This window comes from Chrysochloris asiatica, unplaced genomic scaffold (assembly GCF_000296735.1).
Source record: "Chrysochloris asiatica unplaced genomic scaffold, ChrAsi1.0 scaffold00049, whole genome shotgun sequence".
In the NCBI taxonomy this organism is placed as follows: domain Eukaryota; kingdom Metazoa; phylum Chordata; class Mammalia; order Afrosoricida; family Chrysochloridae; genus Chrysochloris; species Chrysochloris asiatica.
The window spans coordinates 15,810,665-15,817,143 of record NW_006408567.1 but is presented as its reverse complement, the minus strand read 5'-3'; the positions used below and the strand labels follow the sequence as shown (position 1 = coordinate 15,817,143).

At 41.8% G+C, this 6,479-nt stretch overlaps 1 pseudogene; it reads left to right on the top strand.

Moving 5' to 3' along the window:
• The first annotated feature begins 2,626 nt into the window (after window positions 1–2,626).
• LOC102839561 lies at window positions 2,627–4,145 on the top strand (annotated as a pseudogene).
• Window positions 4,146–6,479: the final 2,334 nt, after the last annotated feature.

Here is a 6,479-nt window from a genome sequence, read left to right as displayed (position 1 = left end):
AGGGTCAGACAAAAAGAGGAAGTCCCCCAACAAGATGGACTGGCCAAGTGGCAGTGTCGATGGACTCAAGCGTGACAACAGTAGTGAGGTTGGCCCAGGATTGGATAGTGTTTCATTCTGTTGTGCAGTCAGTACCAACTTGATGGCACCCTAACAACAACAATATTCCATTGTGTGTATGTACCAAAGTTTGCTTATCCATTCTTCTCTTGGGTATTTAGGCTGTCTCCACCTTTTTGCTATTGTGTATAGTGCTGTGATGAACATGGGTGTATACATCATGTCCTGGCTCATATTTCTTGTGGTTATATACCAAGTAAAGAAATTGCTGAGTCATAAGGTATTTCTATTTCCAACTTTCTGAGGAAGCACCACAACCTTTTCCAGAGTGGTTGAGCTATTTTACAGTGCCACCAAAAATGTAGGAGGATCCCAGTCTCTCCACACCTTCACCAACATTTGTTGTTTTATGTGAGGTATTTTTTAACTTTGCTATTAATGGTGGGGTGAGATGATATCTCATTGTTATTTTGAAATGGCTAATGGTGTGGTGCTGTGGGTTAATGAGCCAGACTGAAAAGCTGTTTAAACAGCAAGGTCAGTGTTTGAAGCTCACCATCTGCTCCTCGGAAACCCTATACAGGGTCACTGTGGGTTGGAACTGACTCTACGGCACTTAACAACAACAAGAACAACAATGGGAGTCCTAGTGCTGCAAGTTAATGCACTGGACTGCGATGGCAGTTTAAACCGCATGGTTGGTGGTTCAAGCTCACCAGCTGGTCCTTGGAAACCCTATACAGGGTCACTATAAGTCAGAACCAACTTGATGGCACTTAACAACAACAATGGCTAATGATCATGAACGTTTCTTCATATGTTTGTTGTCTGCCTGAACGTCTTCTTTGGTGAAGTGGCTGTTCATGTCCTCTGCCCATTTTGAAATTGGGTTTGTTTGTCTTTTTCTTGAAGAGGCGTTGAAGTTTTCTATAAATTTTAGAGATAAGTCCCTTGTCTGATAAGTCATTGCCCAAAAAATGTTCCCAGTCTATCGGCTCTGTTTTTACTCTTTCAGTGAAATCTTTTGATGCACATAAGTGTCTAATTTTTAAGAGGTCCCAGACATCTATTTTATCTTCTGTTATTTGTGTAATTTTTACTTATATTTGATAGTATTTATGCCTTGCACAGAGCCCCTATGTTTGTCCCTATTTTTCATTGATGACCTTTATAGTTTGAGGTTTCAAATTTAGGTCTTTAAACCATATTAAGATCATTTTTGCATATAGTGTGAGATATGGGTCTTGCCAGGGGCTTCCTCTAAAAGTAGCATTGAAATACTAAATGGCAGCATTCGACCTAGTGGGCCCAGATCCAACAGGTTCTGGGAAGTAATCCTACTGTCACATGAGACCCACACTAACCAGGACACTCATTTCCAGATCTCCAGTATGGTCATGTGGTGTACGGAGGGGCCTCATTTCTCACCATAAATTCCTCCCACATCTCCCTCATGCAGATCAAAATTAGAGCAAAGAAGTGTATCCTGTTGCAGGAGCTCCTTGTGCTTGTGGAGCATGGTCAGGTGCTGGTATTCATGTCGTATGCCTCCAAAAGTGTGTCTAGAAACAGCACTGAGGACAGGGCAGGGGTGGAGACCAGAACTGATTGTATTACTCTCAACTGCCCTTTATGAATACTCCAGGGACTGGGGGGGATGGAGTGTCAAAAAACAGGTAGAATAGTATGTGTCAATCCATTTGTTTGAGGGGGACCTCTTCCTTTTTTTCACTTTTCCAAGTATGATATCCTTCTCCAGAGACTGGTCTCTCCTAAGTACATGAGACAAAGTCTCAGCCTCCTGGCTTGTAAGGAGCATGCTGGTTGTACTTTCTCCAGGACAGTTTTGTTTGTTCTTCTGGCAGTCCACGGTAATTGCAATTTCTTTGCCAACAAGAAGAGAGATAAGGATGGCTTGTACTACTTTTGATTTTGAATGGTGCCAATCCATGTTCTGCCTAAACCAAAAAACTTCTTAGATTATTTTGAGAATAATTATAATCTGAGCCCTGCGTGTGATCTCTCATTTGCAAAAGTTGAGGTGAACACAGATCATCCAAATGATATAAAAAATGTTCCTTTTGTCACACATACGCACACAACACTACATCTAGATGAAGTTTCAAGAGGAGATGAATTAATACTTTTGAAAACCTGGGATAACCAGAACAAGAGGTATAGGAAACTCATCTACTGATTGAAGGCCTCTGTTCCTAAGTGGTACACTTAGTTGCACTCAACCAAAGGGTTATTAGTTGTAGTCCATCAGCAGTACAAAGGAAGAAATACTGGCAATCTGCTTCTGTAAAGATTACAACCTAGAAAGCCCCACGAGTCAATTCTATCCTATAACACACAGAGATGCATGAGTTGGCAATGGATTTTTGTTGTTGTTTTAGCTTGGTTGGTTGGTTTTGGTTTGGTCACAACAGAGGCAATTCAAGAAATATATACACAGCGGGAGCAGAACTGGCGGCTAGAGTCCTGTTGCTGAGTCTCACATCCGGGTTCTGGCCATGACCCAGCTGCAGCCGTCGTGGAGATGTGACCCTCCAGTATGGCAAATATGGCCGAGCCATCTGTTGAGTCTTCAAGTCCAGGAGGTTCAGCAACATCCGATGACCATGAATTTGATCCATCAGCTGACGTGCTGGGTCATGATTTTGATGATGAACGAACATTAGAAGAGGAAGAAATGATGGAAGAAAAAACTTCAGTTCTGAAATAAAGGATCTTGCAAGGGAAGGCGACATGCCAATTCATCAACTTCTCAGCCTTTATGGTTATGATATTGCTGTTCCACTCCCTGAAGAAGATAAGGAGGAAGAGGAAGAAGTTGAAGATGATGAAGATGCCAGTAATGATGACAACAGTGGCTGTAGTGGGGAAAATAAAGAAGAAAATATAAAGGATTCATCGGGTCAAGAGGATGAAACTCAGTCTTCCAATGATGATCCATCACAATCTGTTGCTTCTCAAGATGCCCAGGAAATAATACGCCCACGTCGATGTAAATATTTTGATACAAATAATGAAATAGAAGAAGAATCTGAAGAAGATGAAGATTATATACCATCAGAAGACTGGAAAAAGGAGATTATGGTGGGCTCCATATTTCAAGCAGAGATTCCAGTTGGCATTTGTAGGTACAAAGAAAATGAAAAAGTATATGAAAATGATGATCAGCTCCTGTGGGATCAGCTCCAGAAGATAAAGTGATTGCATTTCTTAAGGATGCATCTAGAAGAACAGGTGACGAGAAAGGGGTAGAAGCAATTCCTGAAGGATCTCATATAAAAGACAATGAACAGGCTTTATATGGATTGGTTAAGTGCAATTTTGATACAGAAGAAGCATTGAGAAGATTAAGATTTAATGTAAAAGCAGCTAGAGAGGAATTATCGGTTTGGACAGAGGAAGAATGTAGAAATTTTGAAAAAGGTTTGAAGGCTTATGGAAAGGATTTTCATTGGATTCAGGCTAATAAAGTCCGAACAAGGTCAGTTGGTGAATGTGTAGTATTTTATTACATGTGGAAAAAAATCTGAACGTTATGATTTCTTTGTTCAGCAAACCTGATTTGGAAAAAAGAAATACAATCTCTATCCTGGTGTAACAGATTACATGGATCGTCTTTTAGATGAAAGTGAAAGTGCTGCTTCTAGTAGAGCACCACCCCCTCCTCCAACTGCCTCAAACAGTAGTAACAGCCAGTCTGAGAAAGAAGATGGCACTATAAGCAGTAGTAACCAAAATGGGTATCATCTAATGGACCAAGTGAAATATTAAACAAAGAAGACACGAAAGTTGAAGGATTGCACATTAATGGACCAGTTGGTGGAAATAAGAAACCACTTCATGCAGAGATGGATACGAATGGCTATGAAACAGATAACCTTACCACTGACCCAAAACTTGCCCATCTCACTGCAAGAAATGAAAATTATTTTGAGGAGAAAAACAAGAGACCTGCTAAAAGGCGAAGGGTAAACAGCAATGGAAAAGAAAGCCCAAGTTCTTCTGAATTTTTCCAAGAACCAATCTCACATGGAAAATTTGAGGAACTTGAAAACTTAGATGACTAAATTTTAGACCTATTTTACCTTTTTTGCAGTAAATCCTGGTGTGACTAAACTTTTCAGGGTTGATGGGTTACCTTAAAAGTTAATTTTCTTAAAGCAGTTGTTTAAAATTTAAGACTTTGAATTAAGCCTAACTTTAGGAAATACGGTTTCATAATTCTGTATTTTGCAGATTTTTCACTTTTAAAATGTCAAAGGCCCTTTATGGATATAAAAAATACTTAAGAAAAAAAAAAGAAGAAGAAGAAGAAATATATACACAAAAATGTCCAAAGGATGCCCAGGATGGTAGCCCTGTGTCTAGGGGGCTCCCAAGCACATTCAGCCTAGTTTGTATATTCTCAGAAGCTGGGAGTGTTGGAAGCACAGGGTAATGAGAGGGAACCTTCAGAAACTGAGTGATGCTGGGCAGAACTGGGGCAGTGAGAGGGGTGAGGCAGGTCTGTGCTAAGTACCCTTGTTGGTCTCAAGTTTAGTCTGCAGGGACAGGAATATCGGCCAGTCTCTGAGCGCCCGAGCTCCTTTCTCCCTCTATCTTATCACATGCCTTCTGCTCCAAGACAAAGCCTGGGACACAAGCACTGTTGAGTTATTGCTGGTCTATGCTAAGGAAATGAGACAAAACTCCTCACTGCTTGGGATTTAGTCACTGAGACGGGCATACACACTGGTCGTCAGGCACCTAGAGGGTTACAATAGAATGGGAGGAAGTCATCTTGGAGCAAAAGCAACCCTCCTCTCAACCTCACCTTGACTACAAAAGGCCAGCATTTGGGAAAGAAATATCAGTATTTCCCTTTTAATTCGTAACTGTGGGTTTAAATTTATGTTTTGCTCTCCAGGGACAGAAGTGTATTCTTGCCATGATCTTAGGTTACCCTCCCCCGCGCATCTGCATCCTGTTCCCGGGAGGACACCATTTATCATGGGTCGTCCAGACACACCCGTCAGCATTGCTCAAATGAGGGCAGCCAGTGGGGGTGGTGCAGGGGTGGGAGGGAATTCTAAGCTGCTCTGTCAGCCAGGACTTTATAACGCACAATGTGTACAGGGCTGTGGGACGGCATATTTGCAAACCCTCAGCCCATCCTCCCAGATTTAACAAGTGAGGACAAGGAAGATCATGTGCACCAAATCAGGGTCCACATTTAGGTTTTGAGCCAGTCCCCTGTGGGAGACAGGCTCCAAACCCACAATGGGTAATTATGAGTATTCTTGTATGAAGTGGGATGCGGAGTTGGGGAGAGAAAGGCCAGACTGGCTGAGGGTGTTATGACTGCTTTGATTATATTGGATATGAAAAGAATATGGGTTTTATGATAAGCCTGCAATTATCTCAGTTTAGGAATCTGTTTAACCCACAACGAGGTGTCCAAAAGCTTTTGCTTAGAGATAAACGCATTTATTTGTGAAATTACAGCAAAAATAAATTTCAGATGATAAGAATCTTTGAGCTTACATTTTGCCATTGATAGAAAAACTCTAAAACCTATGGGTGTGTCCTATCAGCCTTTGGTCTTTTCTGGTATAACATCTAATATTCTCCCCATGCGATTTTTCCATCACACATCTGTCAGCTTGTCTTACTATAGAGACTTACATATTGCTATGATGCTGGAAGCTATGGCACTGGTCTTTTAAGTACTATCAGGGTCACCTATGGATAGGTTTTGAGAGAACTTCCAGGGTAAGAAAGACTAGGAAGAAAGACCTGGCAATCTACTTCCAAAAATTAACTGTTGAAAACCCTAGGGATCATAATGGGATAATGACTGATATAGTGTTGGAAATTGAACCCTCTAAGCTGGTGGTCGTTGTCGTTCAGTGCCATTGAGTCAGTTCTGACTCATAATGAACCCTGTATAGGGTTTCTGAGGATCAGCTGGTGGGTTTTACTGGTGTTCTGTCCATACAGCCTGCCAACCCCTGACCCTCCATCAGCGACCACTCGCTGGGGGCCCCAATCTATTGCTCAAAGCATCTGCCCACACAGATGCACCTCCAATGCATGGAAGATGTTTGCCAGATAAAGCATTTCCAGGCAGCCTACAAGACTCGATTTCAGGATTTTCTAGGAATTCTGTGGAAAGGCTGTGTTTTTGCCATGGGAATATTTAGAAGGGAACTCAGAAGTGTGGCTCTCATTACAAGGTTATAAAACAACAACAACAACAACAAAACCACCTTTATGATATGTTCCGACTCAATCCTTAGCCTTGCTCTGCTTTCCTCCATTCCCTTCCTTTCCAGGTGGGCACAGCTATCTGATACACTTTGATGGTGCACAGTGACTCCCAGGGCATCTCCAGACACTGCCAGGAGCCCGTGGGAAGTCCC